Here is a 17,409-nt window from a genome sequence, read left to right as displayed (position 1 = left end):
CAATAAAAAAATTCAACCCCAGTCAAGAAAACTGGATTAAATCCATTGTTTTTTATCGCATCATACCAATCCAGCTTAGATCCAGCCAAATGCAAATCAGTCTTGACTCTGCTCGTCATGTGAGCAGTCTATCCCAAGCTGCCAAGCCAGTTCCTCCCTGGACCAGAAAGCCCTCATCAATGAGGCAAGCTTGAATCCAGTGGCACAGAGAGACCAGGACTCACGTCTGGGCATACCCGGCGCACTTAGGACGAGAAAGCAAAAGACACAAAAATGATGGACGGAATGCATAACAAATCAAACATTCACCCCCAGAGCAGAAAGAGGCAAAATAAAGGTGAGAAACGAGCAGAAAGAGGCAAAATAAAGGTCAGAAACTAGCTGAAAGAGGCAAAATAAGGGCCAGCAAGGAGCAGCACGAGGCAAAATAAAAAGGGGAGAAATGAGCAGAGAGAGGCAGAATAAAGGTCAGAAACGAGCAGTAAGAGACAGAATCTAGGTCAGAAATTAGCATAAAGAGACAATATAGAGGTCAGCAACGAGCAGAAAGAGGCAAAATAAAGGTGAGCAACGAAGAGGAAGAGGCAATTTTAAGGGCAGAAACAGGTAGAATAAAGGTAAGAAACAAGCAGAAAGAGGCAGAATAAAGGTCAGCATGAGCAGAAAGAGGCATAATACAGGTCAGCAACAAGCAGACAGGCGAGAAATGAGCAGAAAGAGGCAAAAAAGAGGACAGTTTCCAGCAGCAAGAGGCAAAATAGAGGTGTGAAACGAGGAGAAAGAGGCAAAATAAAGGTGTGACATGTGCAAGAAGAGTCAGAATAAAGGTCAGAAACAAGCAGAAAGAGGCAGAATAAAGGCCAGCAATAAGCAGAAGAGGCTGAGACCTATTAGGAGACTCCACAAGAAGGTCCCCCACAGATCGATTGCTGAGGCCTCATCAAAGGACCGCCCCCTTTCTCAACCACTCTGAAAAGGAGCCTCTTGGCGCACTACTGGTTGGGGAATTAAGAAGTCCCCTTGGCTGCTGAGGGTTGCTGGGGGACAAGAACCCCTATTTTAGCCACAAATACGAACCCCATAGCGGGATAGCTGAGACCTCGTCCTGGCACACTACTGGTTAGAAGAGAAGGTCCCCTTGGCTGCTGAGGGCCGTTGGAGGCCAGGAACCCCTAATGTTGCCACAAGTAGGTCTCCCACAGTGGGATTGCTGAGTCCTCTTTGAAGGCACATCCCCTGTCTCAACCACTCTGCATAGGGGCTTCCTGGTGCACTACTGGTTGGGGGATGAAGTCTCCTTGGCTGCAAAGGGTTGCCGGGGGACAAGAACCCCTATTTTTTGCACAAATACATACCCCACAGTGGGATTGATGAAACCTCATCAGAGACCCCACCTTCTTTGTCAACCACTCTGCAAAGGGGCATACTGGCGCACTACTGGTTCGAAGAAGAAGTCGCCTTGGTTACTGAGGGTTGTTGGGGCAAAGAACCCCTAATGTTGCCACAAGTAAGCCCCGTACAGCAGGATTCCTGAGACCTTGTAGGAGGCCCGCCCCCTTTCTTAACCACGCTGCAAAGGGGCCTCCTGGCAAATTACTAGTTTGGGGATGAAGTCCCTTGGCTGCTGATTGTTGTTGGGGGCCAAGAACCCCTATTTTTGCCACAAGTAGGTATCCCACAGTGGGATTGCTGAGTCCTCATTGAAGGCCCATCCCCTGTTTCAACCACTCTGCAAAGGGGCCTCCTGGTGCACTACTGGTTGGGGGATGAAGTCTCCTTGGCTGCTAAGGGTTGCCGGGGGACAAGAACCCCTATTTTTTGCACAAATACATACCCCACAGTGGAATTGATGAAACCTCATCAGAGGCCCCACCTCCTTTTCGAACCACTCTGCAAAGGGGCCTACAGGCGCACTACTGGTTCGAAGAAGAAGTCACCTTGGCTACTGAGGGTTGTTGGGGCAAAGAGCCCCTAATGTTGCCACAAGTAAGCCCTGTACAGCAGGACTCCTGAGACCTTGTAGGAGGCACCGCCCCCTTTCTTAACCACTCTGCAAAGGGGCCTCCAGGCAAATTACTGGTTTGGGGATGAAGTCCCTTGGCTGCTGTTTGTGGTGGGGGCCAAGAACCCCTATTTTTGCCACAAGTATGTCCCCCACAGTGGGATTGCAGAGACCTTGTCAGAGGCCCCACCCCCTTTTTCAACCACTCTGCAAAATGGCCTCCTGGAGCACTACTGGTTGGGCAATGAAGTCCCCTTGGCTCCTGAGGGCCGTTGAGAGCCAAGAACCCCTATTGTTGCCACAAGTAAGTCCCAAGCAGCAGGATTGCTGAGACCTCGGAGCTCGTGAAGTGCAGAAAACTCCGCTTCGCTCAGTGCAGAGGAGTTTTTTCCCTGCTTGTAAATGGTAAGTTTGAGAGCGCGAGCTGCTGCTCCGGTAGAATTCCTACCTGAGCCGCAGGAAGACCAGCACGAAAGGCAGTTCACACTGCACTCCGCCACTTACGGAACTCTGCAGAGTTTTTTTGTCACTTCGCAGAGTTTCACATAGCAACACTCTGCCATACTTACTCATTGGAGACCTGTCCCCTTTCTAAGCTACTCTTCTAAGGGGCTGCTGGAGCATAATTAGTTGGGTATGATGTCTCCTTGGTGGCTGAGGCTTGTTGGGAGCCGCAAACCACCAGTGTTGCTGCAAGTAAGCCTCCACAGAGGGATTGCTAAGACTAGGGTTGAGGTAAACTCTGCTCCTCTGGTGGGTTGGTGGAATTTTTGCCCAACTCTGCATTCCATGCAGAGAGCAGAGTTGCAAAAATCTGAAATCTCTACAGGCGAAGCAAAGTTTACCACCCACCCCTACTCACACACCCACTGAGAGACTCACACACCTACTCACAGACTTACGAAGACACTCAAGCACTCACTCACACACTCACTGTCAACAGTTAGTGGTTACATTTAGTTTAAAAAAATCATAAACCTTAGAAAATCACTTAGATTAGAGGGACGTTATAGGCTCAGATTTCACTTGGACAAAACCATAGAAATTCAGCAGTTATAGTTACTTGAGCTAAGAATAACTGATGCCCCGCAAGTCACTGCTCATGGTCTAGATATATTACATCACTCATGACGTGGTCAGTGACATCACTATTGATATCACTGATAACATCACTGATGACATCATCCAGTGAGTGTATGTATTCTGTGATAGTTTGATTGTTAAACAACAGTTAAATTAGAATTCTAGGTGTACTACTAATGAGTGACTACTTCTAATATATATTTATGTGAGTTGCTGTGTGGCTGTATGTATCCTCGTGCATATGGGTGTGTGAGTGGCTATATGGGTGTGTGAGTGGATGTGTGATAAGCTGTGTGGGTGAGTGGGGTGCTGTGTGAGTGGCTGTATTGGTGAGTGAGTGGGTGTGTCAGTGGATGTATGGGTGAGTGAGTGGCTCTATGGGTGAGTAAAATGGGTCTGTTGGGACTGTTTGGGTCAGTGACTGGGTGTCTGAATGGCTGTATGAGTGAGTGACTGGGTGTGTAAGTGGGTGTATGGGCAAGCTAGTGGCTGTTTGAGTGGGTATTTGCTTAAGTGAGTTGGTTTGTGAGTGGCTATATTAGAGAGTAAATGTCTGTGTGAATGCCTGTATGGGTGAGTAAGCAAATGTGTGAATGCTGTTATGGATGTATGTATGGGTATGTAAGTGGTTGTGTGGGTGTGTGTGTTAGTGTGTGAGGGATTGTATGGGTGAGTGAGTGGCTGTTTGAGAGGCTGATTGGGTAAGTGAGTGGGAGTGTGATTGACTTTGTAGGTAAACAAGTGGGTGTGTGGGTAACTGTATGGGTAAGTATGTGGGTATATAACTGGTTGTGTGGGTGAGTGATTGGTTGCATGAATGGCTGTATAGATGAGTGAATGGTTGCATGAGTAGCTGTTTAGTGAGTGAGTGGGTGTGTCAGAGGCTCTATGGAGGAGTGAGTGGGTATTTGAGTGTCTGTATGTGAGTAGATGTGTGGGTGTGTGAGTGGGTGTACAAGAGGTTGTTTGGGAGTATGAGGGAATATGTGAGTGGTTCTGTGGATGATGTCATAAGTAATGCCATTTGAGATGTCATGAGTAATTTTATCAGTGATGTCACTGATCATGTCATGAGTAATGTAATATGTGAGTTCATAAGCAGTGAGGGTGATAGGTTATACTTAGCTCAAGTAACTACAACTGCTGAGTTTCACTGGTTTTGTACAAGTGAAATCCGAGCCTAACTATAACGTGCCTGTAACCTTTGTTTTTTCAATGTATTTCTAAGGTTTTTCAAATTCTATTTCCTAACTATGGCACATTTGCAAAGTGGTGGAGAAAAGGGAAGTGGCATCTGAAGTCCTCTCAGCATTTGAGTTCTGTGGCACTTGCTGGAGTAAACAGGAGGGCTTGTTTGGCTCAAAGCACCCTCTGAAGTCAAGGGGACTTTATCCCCCTACCAGCAGTATCTCAGGAGGCATGTTTGCAAAGTGGTGGAGAAAGGGGGTGTAGCATCCAGTGACTTGCGGGTCTTTTTTTTCTTCTTTTTAAAAAACTATTGGAGGGAAGCTGCATGGACTCCATTTCATGGACCATTTTTGGCCCCTCGTACTCCATCCGCCAGGACCAGGCCTTTTTTTAATGGGGGAGGGGAGCTGATTTTGGCCCCAAGGACCCCATCCTCAGGGCCTGGCCTTTTCTTTTTAATTCTTCTTATAACTTAAAGGGAGAGGGGCTGATCGGCTCACTTCCCAGAGTGGGTTTAGCCCCAGGGTCCCCAACCCCTGGGGCCCAGCCTTTTTATTTATTTAGTTTTATAGATATAGGGAGGGTGCATCACATCCCCCCTCCTGGGCTGATTTTAGCCCCAGGGACCCCATGCCCCAGGGCTCAGCCTCAATTGTGGATGCCGTGGTCCCACCCATTACCCACTGATGGAGACCGTGGGGGGAGCCTGAAGCCTCAATTGTGGGGGCTATGGCCTCACCCACACAACCACAGCCACTGATGGGTACCGTGTGGGGAGCCTGAAGTCCCCGCAGTTCCTGCCCTCTCCCCGCCTCCTGTGGGAGCCAGCATTGCTTTTACACATAGGAGATGCTAACATTCAAATATTACAATGTGAATAGTGCCAAAAAGCTCAAAGCACCACTCGCGGTTAGCTGGTCATGCGAGACCAGGAGACAGTCCCAAGTTCAGGCCGACCTTGATGGAGCGTGTGTCAGATACAGGGATCAGGTCCGTCTAACTGAAAAGTTACCCTCTCCATCCAGCGCAAAGAGTTCCGTTTACGATGCAGGGTGCCGCGAAGAGCAGGGAAGTGTGGCCAACCATCATCGATGTTTAACGAAGAGCAGGCCTGGTGTTGTGGACAGACGGTGCTGCAGTGCAAAGATCCTTATGTCACCTCAAGCTGTCGGCTGGTTCTTTGTGATGGCATTCCCCACAAGTAACCAATGCTGTAGAGCTTATAGTCAGACTGACAGAACAGTGCATGTGACACAGTTTTGGTGCCCACAGACCCGTTCATGGTTGCAAAGAGCCCAACAACTTAAATTCAGGCTCTCTAAGGCCATATAATGTGTCCAGGACCTAAGTGGCACCATCTGGAGGTCATGACTTGCTCCAGCTGGATATTGGTGCTTCTTCAGGTGGTTATGAGCCTGTTATATGCCTATGGCTCTGAATAGGAGGCCGGTAGACCAGCCCTTGGAGTCACTCTAGGAGTGTTGGGTTGAGGTGTTGGTCCAATCCCTGTGACTCAGGTAGGAGAGTAGCAAGGCAGCTATCCAGCAAAGCAGCAAACCAGCTAGGAAGTAGTCCAGCAGCACAGCAGTCCAGCTGAGTAGCAGTCCTTTCATCAGCACAGCAGTCCTTCTTCCTGGCAGATATCCACAGGCCCAGAAGTGCACTTAAAATTTGGTGTCTGCGGTCCAGTATTTGTACCTAGATGTGCCTTTAAAGTGGGGTAAGAGCTCCTAGAGGTTTCCCTTTGTAGTCCACCGGTGCCCTGCCCTGGCTCCAACTAACTACAAGAGGTATGCAGTGCTTTGTGTGGAGGAAGGACACAACCTATTCAAGTAAAAGTTGGGCTGAGCCCAGCTCCTCGCTCCCATTCTGCCACTGATGGCCCACCCAGGCGCACATAAACTCCATATTATCTGTGGTTGTCTACGAGTAGTATCACAGCCAAATTATCAGCTACACCCAGTCATGTGACCCGGGACAGGCTGCAGGCACCAAATGGCTAAGGCAGGAAGATGCCAACTTTGTAAAAGTGGCATTTTCAAAATTGTAACTTAAATTCTGATTTCACCATAAGTTAGGACACTTCATTACAGTTCCAAAGATGCCGAAAATGAACTGGTTACTTGCTTCCATGTGGAAATTACAGCTTATTAAATGTAATAAGGTCATTCAAATGATATCCTATTGGAGAGGTAGGTCTTGCAGTAGTGAAAAACCCCTTTTTTCACTACGAGGGCATGTACAACGTAAAAGTACGAGTCCTACCTTTTCAATATTCTGCACCCTGCCATCTGATCTGTCCAGGGCCCACCCTAGGAGTGATAAATGTATAAAAAGGGAAGGTTTGGGCCTGGCAAAACGTTTATGTTGCCAGTTTGACATGGCAGAATAAAACTGCAGACACCGGCGGCAATGGCAGGCCTGAGAAAGGGCTACCTAAATGGGTGGCACAATAAGTGCTGCAGGCCCATTTGTAGCATTTAATTTACAGGCCCTGGGCACATTTAGTACCAGTTTAATGGGGACTTATAAGTGTATTTAATATACCAATTGGGGAGAAGCCAATTTTACCTTGTTTTAAGGAGTACGCACATGCACTTCGGAACTGGTTAGCAGTGGTAAAGTGCGCAGAGTCCTAAGGCCAGCAAAAACAAGATCATCAAAAATGGAGGAGGAAGAGGAAACCATTTAGGGGAAGGCCACCCTAAGGCTGACAGGTCTAACTCATCCTCTAGGCATCAAAAAATGATAGAGATAACTGTTCCCTCACCAGCATTTTTGAATGCCCAGTGTTGCTTATGAACTCACAATTATTTAGAAAATGTCTCTCTTCTTACAAGTTCAGCTTTTGCTTCTCTAGTTAGAGCTTGATTAATATTCCTTTAATTGTCCTACTTACATGCTCACAAATGTGAAGAATGCATTTGCATCCCTAGGTAGGTTGTACTGATTTCATAGACACTTAGGGCCTAATTATTAGTTTGGCGGTCCGAGGACCGCTAAATTCACGGTGGTGGAGAGGTGGTGGTCCAGCCACTGCTGCACTGGAGGTCCGACCGCCGGATTACAACTTGGGTGGTCAGACAACCATGGCACCGCCATTACTGCCAGGGATCTGAGGCATGGTGGTCTGAGGGCTACAATATGCTTGGTGGTGCTCTGCAGCATCCCAAGCATATTACACATTTTCTCTCCACCAGAGGTCTCATGGAGGTTCTTACTCCATGAGACTGCTGGTGGTGAGGAAAGAAAGGGGTCCTATAGGCCCCCCTCTTGGCCCTGTGCATGGGGGTGCATGCAGGGGGCACATGTTGTGCCTCCCATGTGTGCATGCACCCCATTCTTGCATGGCATGGACTGCATAGTCCATGCTGTGCAATAACATGCACTGGTGGTCCCGCGGCTGTGCAGTTTAAGGTTTATCTATGAGCCTTCAAACTGCACCCCTGCAGGACCGCCATGCTGCCTGCTCGCCAGACCACAATAATGCAGGTAATCTGGTGGGCGGGCGGAGGCACTGTTTGGTGGTGTGGGAGCAGGGTGGTGGTGTGGCGACCCACTCCCACACCGCCAAACTCGTTATCAGGCTCTTAGAATGCATGCACATTTAAGAGTGTTGCAGACTTGTGATAACATGGTGTTGTTGTGATCATCCTGCTTTGGCCAACAGGAGTTTTCTAATCTCTGGATTGTGATGGACATTTGGGTTGCTTCTTGCTTGCTACTTAGAAAAGTTCAATATATCCAATTAAACCCACTGGATATACTTCATGTTTATGGTAGTTTCCAAACGGAACCTCAAGAATGGCACATACTTGTGGGTATATGGGACCCTGCACACTTTATCACTGCTAACCTGTGCTAAAGTGCTAGTGCTCTCTCCATTAAACATGGTGAAATTGGCTTAAACCCAATTGGCACATTTAATTTATTTGTAAGTCCCTAGTAAAGTGGTACAGAAAGTACCCAGGACCTATAAATTAAATGCTATTAGTGGGACAGCAACACTCATTGGGCCGCCCACTCAAGTAGCCCTTTAAACATGTCTCAGACCTGCCATTGCAGCCTATGTGAGCTGTTTTAAACTTTTGCCAGGCCTAAACCTTCCTTTTTAATACAAATAAATCACCCGTATGGTAGACCCTAATAAGCCCATAAGGCAGGGTGCAGTGTAATAAATGTTGAACATCTACTTTTACCTTGTACATGTCCTGATAGTGAAAAACTCTTAAATTTAATTTCCACTACTGCAAGACCTAGCTCTCCTATAGAATAACTTTTGGTTACTTTTTTAAATGTAATAAGTGATAAATTTCAGTTGGAAGCAACTAGGAATGTGAAGTTTGAAGTCTAAAGAATTGCAATTAAAACCCCTCTTTAATAGTAAAGACAGAGTTTAAGTCACGGTTCTGAAAATGCCACTTTTAGAAAGTTAGCATTTTCTAGTCCCAACCATTTGTTGCCTGTAGCCTGTATCCTGGGTCCCATGACCAGGTGTAGCTGGCAGTTGATCTTTTCGTATTCCTCCCAGATAGTGAGACAAAAGAGGAATAGGTGTTGGCAGGAGGGGTCATTTGTGACTTGATAAGGAGGTGTAGCTGTCATCTACCACACAGACATATGAAAAAAGCTCTGCCTCAGTGCACTCGCAACATGTTTCACACTAGTCTTTTGTGCCCCATGACAAGCTGGTACCAGGGGAGGGAGTCGGGAAATTTCAAACACCTTTGGGGGTGGAACTTTCCAGAGCCTATGCCTACTTAAAAGCTATCACCAATTATACATAGTGGACCCACAGACCCAAATCTTTTGCACGCCTCTGGACCTGTGGAAGATTCAGAAGGACTGCTGTGCTGCTCTACTGCACGAAGGGTTGCTGCTGTGCTACCCTACTGCTCTGCTACCCTGCTGCTCTGCTGCCTGAGTGAAAAAGATAGACCTGCATCTTGAATCTAAGACCACCAGAGTGACTCCAAGGGCTAGTTGTCTGGTGTTAGAAATGGGATTTCTGGTTGGCTAGGGCTTGCGCCACAGCCAGGCAGAAACCACCACTCTAAGTCAGGGCTGGGGATTTACACGCCAAAGATCACCCCTGCTCACCCCCTTGGTAGCTTGGCACGAGCAGTCAGGCTTATCCCGGAGGCAATGTGTAAAGCGTTTGCGCACGCACACAGCAACAACCCCCAAGGCCCACCACAAAAGAAACTCCACACAAGGTTATATATAAAAATAGCCTTTGTATTATACCAAAACACATTAGATAATATTCACACAATTTACACTGTGCCAACTGGCACTGGGCAGAATTTACAGGGGACTATTTACACAAGACAGGGCCACATGGACCACTGTCAGAATTAGCACAAATCACCAATTGTAAATGTAGAAATGTAGAACAAATAATAAATGTAGCGCACAACCAGTAACCACTGGTAAAAGGTAAGTACACCCTACGCAATCCTAAACACCTTAGGCATATATCACGCAGGGAACCATGAACTCACTAGCATAACCTGTACTAGGAAAACAGTCTCCTATGCATAGACACAGTTAGGAATAAAAATAGCATAAAGGCAATGCACATTGCGCAAACGTACACAGGTAAAAATAACCATGTACCCTAGGTGAGGGCACAACACAGGAAAACTTTCCCCAGGCCAACTTGGCCTCTCAGGGGCTCAAACGCCCTTTGTCCAAACTGTCAGGGCTGGACTGCGCAGGCAGCGTAAGTAAAAGCGCACAGGGGCACAACCTAAACGTTGCAGCTGCCCACTAAGTGCTGGGCAGCTGGGAAAATGAGCCTGGGCAATAGCGTGCCTCCTGAGCCCCTCTCTGGGACTCTTAATGACAAATGCCCCCAAGTCCCCCTCAGGGACTGCTAAATATCAAATGGCCCCCTCGTTGCAGCTGCCTGCGCTCTCGCAGGACAGCTGGGGAACATGCACCAGGGAAGCCTGGCACTCCCAGTGCCTGTTGAGCACCCACTGGGGATGAACTAGTTCTAAACGTTGGACTCCCGCTCTGGGACTCGGAAAACAAATATGACACCGTTGGAGCGGTCCGCTGACCTGCGGGAACGCTCAGCCTCTGCCTCCCCCAACCACAGACTATCTCGAGCTCCACTCACCGGCCTCTTCGCTGGAGGGGGGAGAATCTCCTCTAGTCTTCTCCTCCGGTCTCTCGCAGCGGGGCGGTGGAGCTTCTCCTCTGTGGGGGAGGCTCTGGCGGCAGTATGTCTTTCTCGGCGGTGGGGGCAGGCACCGGCAATGTGCCTCGGGCCCCCTCCGTCTCTGCCAGCAGGCTGGTGTACTTGCGGGGCTCTCCTCAGGGCATGGGAGCCCCGCGATCCACAGCACGTCCGGAGTCAGCCCCGCCCTCATCCGGGCAGGATCCTCTCTACTTCTGGGTTGCCGCGGGCAGTGGTGGTGATTTCTATACGGGGTGGGTTCCCGTTTTAATGTAGAAACAAATACGGGGTGGGCACCCGCCAATGAGCACCATAATGCGGGGTGGGAACCAGCTTTTACGATGGGCAATTCCTCTAGGCGGCCATAGTGCGGGGTGGGCTCCCGCCTTCGTTCAAAGGTACATATAATGAAATAAGCGGGGTGGGCACCCGCCAACGAGCACCGTAATGCGGGGTGGGTACCCGCAGCCCAGAGACACCGCGAAGCAGGCAATGAGGAGTAGGCTCCCTCAGGAAATCACCATGTAAGGCAGGGTGGGCACCCGCTCAAAAAGGCACAAAGTGGGGGAATCCTTACGTCGGGATTCGCTCTGAAATTATCGCAGCTCAGCGCTGCTGCTCCCAACGAAGGCGCTCTTCAGCAAATAAAAATAAAGCGCTTCTTGGCCATGGAAGACGGAGCGCTCCTCCAAGGATGGCACAGTTCAGGACAAAGTCTTTCAGGAGGCAGGGGGGCAAGGGCTGGGCCCAGGGGCCAGCTCACAGGGCTCTCCAGGCAGGGAGGCAGTCCCCAGTGGCGGTTTCTCCTGGTGCCCAGCAGCAGCAGCAGCCCCTCCCCTCCAGTTAGGATCATTTTACTTGGGGTCACAGCCCCTTTTTATATGCACATTTCCTTTGTCTCAGGCTGCAGGGTTAAGGAAAAACCAGACGCAACTGGATTTGGAGCACTCTGTTGTGCTCAGCCCCTCTCCCCATTCACTGGACAGGCTAGGGACATCAGCAGCACCACAGGGGGCGGAGCCAGCATTGTGTAGGGAAAGCCCAGCCCTATTCAGGTCCCAGGTGTACTCCTCCCTGCCATCAGCATGCCGATCTCTCCATTCACCACTGGGGTAGACCCATCCTGACTCCTGGAGCCAGGCACACCAGCCAATCACAAGCCAGACAGTCACTTCACATTTATTACACAGACATGCCAGCTGTTAGAAGTGGCACTTCTACACTAGACACAGTAATGCGACACACATCATCGCGCAGCATTCAATCTCACGAGTTCGCACATACCAAACTCTTCCCTGCACTCCCCACGCATCAGAAACTACCATGGACACAAACATTCCCCATGCATTCCTATGGGAGGGCAGGTCAATCTCACTCAATGTAACACAGAGCGCACGTACTTTACACGGGGACACCGTGCTAAAGTGCCTAGGGGTCTAAAACCACTGACACTCCATAGGGAAAAAGCTAATTTCAAAAAGTCTTGGGGATGAACCCGCCAGAAGGGCCAAGTCCAACACTACCCCCTTCCAGCCAAAACGCAGGGGAGACCAATCACCACCATGATGGGCTTCCCTGCTTTGGGCGATAGAACACGGACGCGGGCCCGCAACGGCAGGGACACCCTCTCGTTCTACGCCACTCTGAACCCATGTGGTTCACTCTGTAAAAGGTCTGCGGACCAACTGGGCTACCCCACTGGTACTCCTCAGCTGTCCGCGGCCAGGACCAGGCCCTAGGCCATCCAGATGCCACTGGTCCTTGCCTATCCACAGAGTGGGGGTTAGTAACCCCTGGCACATAGTAACCATTCTCCACTCTACCCCTCATCAGGGCAGTTCTAATCTGCCACTGATTCTCCAGCCTGGGTCTGTACCCTCAAGCTGACCAACAGTCACGGGCGAGGCTATCCTCCCCCTACCTCTTCTTCTAGGGTTCCATCCTCTCTTCCTCAGAGAGGCGACCTCGTAACACAATTCACTCACCAGCTCAGGACCTCTCCCTGAGAACTGGTCTCCCAACCTAGGGTTTAACCCCTTAGGTTCACCGGGGTCAGAGGTGAGGACTCCCTCCCTCAGCACCCCTTTCCAGAGTCCGGCACCCTCCCAACTGGAGTGGTGCCCCTAGCAGCTACATCGGTCAGGACACTGCTTACAGTCGTCCTTCCCTCCAGGTCAGGCTGATCCTAAGCCTGGCCTCCCAACCATGGGTCTAAACCCTTTGGCTGAGTACTTGCCTGGCACTCCAGGACTTTTGGGGACTTACACACCATCCCCCCGAGGGTAACATATGCCTCATATGTTGCATGACAGTCTGCCTGGCGCAGATCTCCCGTCCCCTGTCCACCTGACAGTGCGTGAAGATCCCCCAGGACAGACGTGTGGTCACCATGGTCACTTCTAGGAGACTCAGCCCTCCCGGCTGGTCCCTGACCCACTGGCTCCTCCACTGGGGAACACAGCCCCATGCCACCCCTCTCGTAGGACTTCTGTACCCTCCCTACTGGAGTGGCACTGCCAGACACCAGAACCACTGGAGCTCTACTTACAGATGCTCCAGGTTCTCCATACACTAGGTGATCTTCCTCAAATGGACTAACAGGACAGCCTAGGCCCCCAACCTGGTGTTCCCTGAAGAAACCATCCAGGCTCTGAGACTGGGTTTCGGGCATCTGGGGACTCGAAGTCACACACTCACTCCTACTCCACTGAGATAGGTCGTGGTGAACCCCTACACTCCTCTCACTACTCTGGGACCTAGCTGGGCTACTCTGAACCTCTTCCCCAATACAGGACGGGAAGATACCTGAGCCACTACTTTTGGAATCACTCTCCCCTGCCATATCTGCACCTTGGGCACTTTCCCAACGGTCTGCCTCTTCGGTGAGCTCCCAAGGATCACAGGGCTCAAACCTAAACAGGTGTTGGTGCAGCTCCGGCCAACAACAAATACTGAACATTTGCTCTTTGAGAATCATATTGAGCAGTTCACCAAAGTCCTCTTCTTGGTCAAGCGTTACCCAATTGACCAGTGCACCATTACATTCCTCCACAAACTCCTCCCAAGACCAGTGAAACAGCTTCCTACTGCTCCTGAATTTCAACCTATCCTCCTCTTCTTGGGAAATAGGTACCATACTCTGGGAACTGGAAATGGGACTTCCTGCACTGGACTCTACATCGCCGCCACCACTGGACTCTACCCTCCCTGGGGAATCCAGACAACTACAACTGCGCTCAGGGGACAAACTACCCTCCAGAGCTAATTTCTCCCTGGCGAAGGCCCTCTCAGCCTCGGCCATCCTCTCCTGCGCTAAGACCCTCTCGGTCTCCAACTTTTTCTCCTCCACACCCAGCAGCGCTATCTCCTTGGCATGCTCTAACCTGAGCTTCTCCAAAGCCAGCTGATGCTCCCTTTCTTCCCTTCTATCTACCCACTCCTCTGGGGATATGAAAAAGGATGTGGCGTTGCCCCTGACACTGGACCCAGCAAGGGACTCCCTATCTATGGGGTCTTCACTATCTACTGGCGTCCCTGTTCTGTCACTTTCTTCCTCCTCTTCAGACTCCTCAGGGCTCCTCTCAGACCCACCACCTTCTTGGCGTACGGCCCGGGCCCTCTCCTCCTCACTGCGCTCACGTTCCCATTCCTCCTTCTGCCATTGGATCAGGTTTTCCCTAAATTTTGACTGGGAGTCTGACACACTCACTGCTATGTCTCTCTCCTCACAGAACTCAACCAACTCATACATACTGTATCTAAACAGACCACAGAAATTAAAAGCAGACTCCATTTTGGCAGGACGCTCAGGGACACGTGCAACACAAGGGACCTAGGTGTCTGAGCTGATGCAAGAGTACGTAATTTTCAAATGACACTTTTTAGGAGAAAAAATTAAAATAAACCTCAGAACAATAATCCCCCAACACGTGATTATCTAATTTGCAGAGTTTTGTAGTGCAGCCAGTCGTCGCTGTGGTACTGCGCAAACGCAAGTCCTAATCCCACCGCTGATCACCAATGTTAGAAATGGGATTTCTGGTTGGCTAGGGCTTGCGCCACAGCCAGGCAGAAACCACCACTCTAAGTCAGGGCTGGGGAGTTACACGCCAAAGATCACCCCTGCTCACCCCCTTGGTAGCTTGGCACGAGTAGTCAGGCTTATCCCGGAGGCAATGTCTAAAGCGTTTGCGCGCGCGCACACAGCAACAACCCCCAAGGCCCACCACAAAAGAAACTCCACACAAGGTTATATATAAAAATAGCCTTTGTATTATACCAAAACACATTAGATAATATTTACACAATTTACACTGTGCCAACTGGCACTGGGCAGAATTTACAGGGGACTATTTACACAAGACAGGGCCACATGGACCACTGTCAGAATTAGCACAAATCACCAATTGTAAATGTAGAAATGTAGAACAAATAATAAATGTAGCGCACAACCAGTAACCACTGGTAAAAGGTAAGTACACCCTACGCAATCCTAAACACCTTAGGCATATATCACGCAGGGAACCATGAACTCACTAGCATAACCTATACTAGGAAAACAGTCTCCTATGCATAGACATAGTTAGGAATAAAAATAGCATAAAGGCAATGCACATTGCGCAAACTTACACAGGTAAAAATAACCATGTACCCTAGGTGAGGGCACAACACAGGAAAACTGTCCCCAGGCCAACTTGGCCTCTCAGGGGCTCAAACGCCCTTTGTCCAAACTGTCAGGGCTGGGCTGCGCAGGCAGCGTCAGTAAAAGCGCACAGGGGTACAACCTAAACGTTGCAGCTGCCCACTAAGTGCTGGGCAGATGGGAAAATGAGCCTGGGCACTAGCGTGCCATCCTGAGCCCCTCTCTGGGACTCTTAATGACAAATGCCCCCAAGTCCCCCTCAGGGACTGCAAAATATCAAATGGCCCCCTCGTTGCAGCGGCCTGCGCTCTCGCAGGGCAGCTGGGGAACATGCACCAGGGAAGCCTGGCACTCCCGGTGCCTGTTGGGCCCCCACTGGGGATGAACTAGTTCTAAACATTGGAATCCCGCTCTGGGACTCGGAAAACAAATATGCCACCGTTGGAGCGTGCCCTGCGGGACCGCTCAGCCTCTGCCTCCCCCAACCACAGACTATCTCGAGCTCCACTCACCAGCCTCTTCGCTGGAGGGGGGAGAATCTCCTCTGGTCTTCTCCTTCGGTCTCTTGCAGCGGGGCGGTGGAGCTTCTCCTCTGCGGGGGAAGCTCCGGCGGCAGTACGTCCTTCTCGGCGGCGGGGGCAGGCACCGGCAATGTGCCTCGGGCCCCCTCCATCTCTGCTAGCAGGCTGGTGTACTTGCGGGGCTCTCCTCAGGGCATGGGAGCCCCGCGATCCACAGCACATCCGGAGTCGGCCCCGCCCACATCTGGGCAGAATCCTCTCTACTTCTGGGTTGCCGCGGGCAGCGGCGGTGATTTCTATACGGGGTGGGCTCCCATTTTAAGGTAGAAACAAATGCAGGGTGGGCACCCGCCAACGAGCACCGTAATGCGGGGTGGGCACCCACTTTTACGATGGGCAATTCCTCCAGGCGACCATTGTGCGGGGTGGGCTCCCGCCTTCGTTCAAAGGTACATATAATGAAATAAGCGGGGTGGGCACCCACCAACGAGCACCGTAATGCGGGGTGGGCACCCGCAGCCCAGAGACACCGCAAAGCAGGCAATGAGGGGTAGGCTCCCTCAGGAAATCAACATGTAAGGCGGGGTGGGCACCTGCTCATAAAAGGCACAAAGCGGGGGAATCCGTACGTCGGGATTCCCTCGGAAATTATCGCAGCTCAGCGCTGCTGCTCCCAACGAAAGCGCTCTTCAGCATATAAAAATAAAGCGCTTCTTGGCCATGGAAGACGGAGCGCTCCTCCAAGGACGGCAAAGTTCAGGACAAAGTCTTTCAGGAAGTAGAGGAGCAAGGGCTGGGCCCAGGGGCCAGCTCACAGGGCCCTCTAGGTAGGGAGACAGTCCCCAGTGGCAGTCTCTCCTGGCGCCCAGCAGCAGCAGCAGGCCCCCCCCTCCAGTTAGGATCAGAAGAAGAACATTTTACTTGGGGTCACAGCCCCTTTTTATATGAACATTTCCTTTGTCTCAGGCTTCAGGGTTAAGGAAAAACCAGACGCAACTGGATTTGGAGCACTCTGTTGTGCTCAGCCCCTCTCACCATTCACTGGACAGGCTAGGGACATCAGTCACACCACAGGGGGCGGAGCCAGCATTGTGTAGGGAAAGCCCAGCCCTATTCAGGTCCCAGGTGTACTCCTTTCTGCCATCAGCATGCCGATCTCTCCATTCACCACCAGGGCAGACCCATCCAGACTCCTGGAGCCAGGCACACCAGCCAATCACAAGCCAGACAGTCACTTCACATTTATTACACAGACATGCCAGCTTCAAGAAGTGGCACTTCTACACTAGACACAGTATCGCCTCACACATCATCGCTCAGCATTCAATCTCATGAGTTCGCACATACCAAACTCGACCCTGCACTCCCCATGCATCATGAACTACCATGGACACACTCATTCCCCATGCATTCCTATGGGAGGGCAGGTCAGTCTCACTCAATGTAACACAGAGCGCACGTACTTTACACGGGGACACCGTGCTAAAGTGCCTAGGGGTCTAAAACCACTGACACTCCATAGGGAAAAAGCTAGGATAATTTCAAAAAGTCTTGGGGATGAACCCGCCAGAAGGGCCAAGTCCAACATCTGGCCTCCTGATCAGAGCCTCAGGGATAGAAAAGGAACCAACCACTTTGAGCCCAGTACCTAAACTCTGACTGGTGTAAGTCAGTCAAGTAGTCTTACCCCAGCCCTGGTCCCTTGGAATTGGCCCTGAAGGTGCTCTTCCAGCCCAGCTGTGGTCTTTTGGGGCAGAACGGATGCAGCACAATGTATCTCCTTGCA

This window comes from Triturus cristatus, chromosome 2_1, assembly GCF_964204655.1.
Source record: "Triturus cristatus chromosome 2_1, aTriCri1.1, whole genome shotgun sequence".
Taxonomy (NCBI): domain Eukaryota; kingdom Metazoa; phylum Chordata; class Amphibia; order Caudata; family Salamandridae; genus Triturus; species Triturus cristatus.
The sequence above is the reverse complement of the archived record's forward strand: the minus strand, read 5'-3'. Positions refer to the sequence as shown.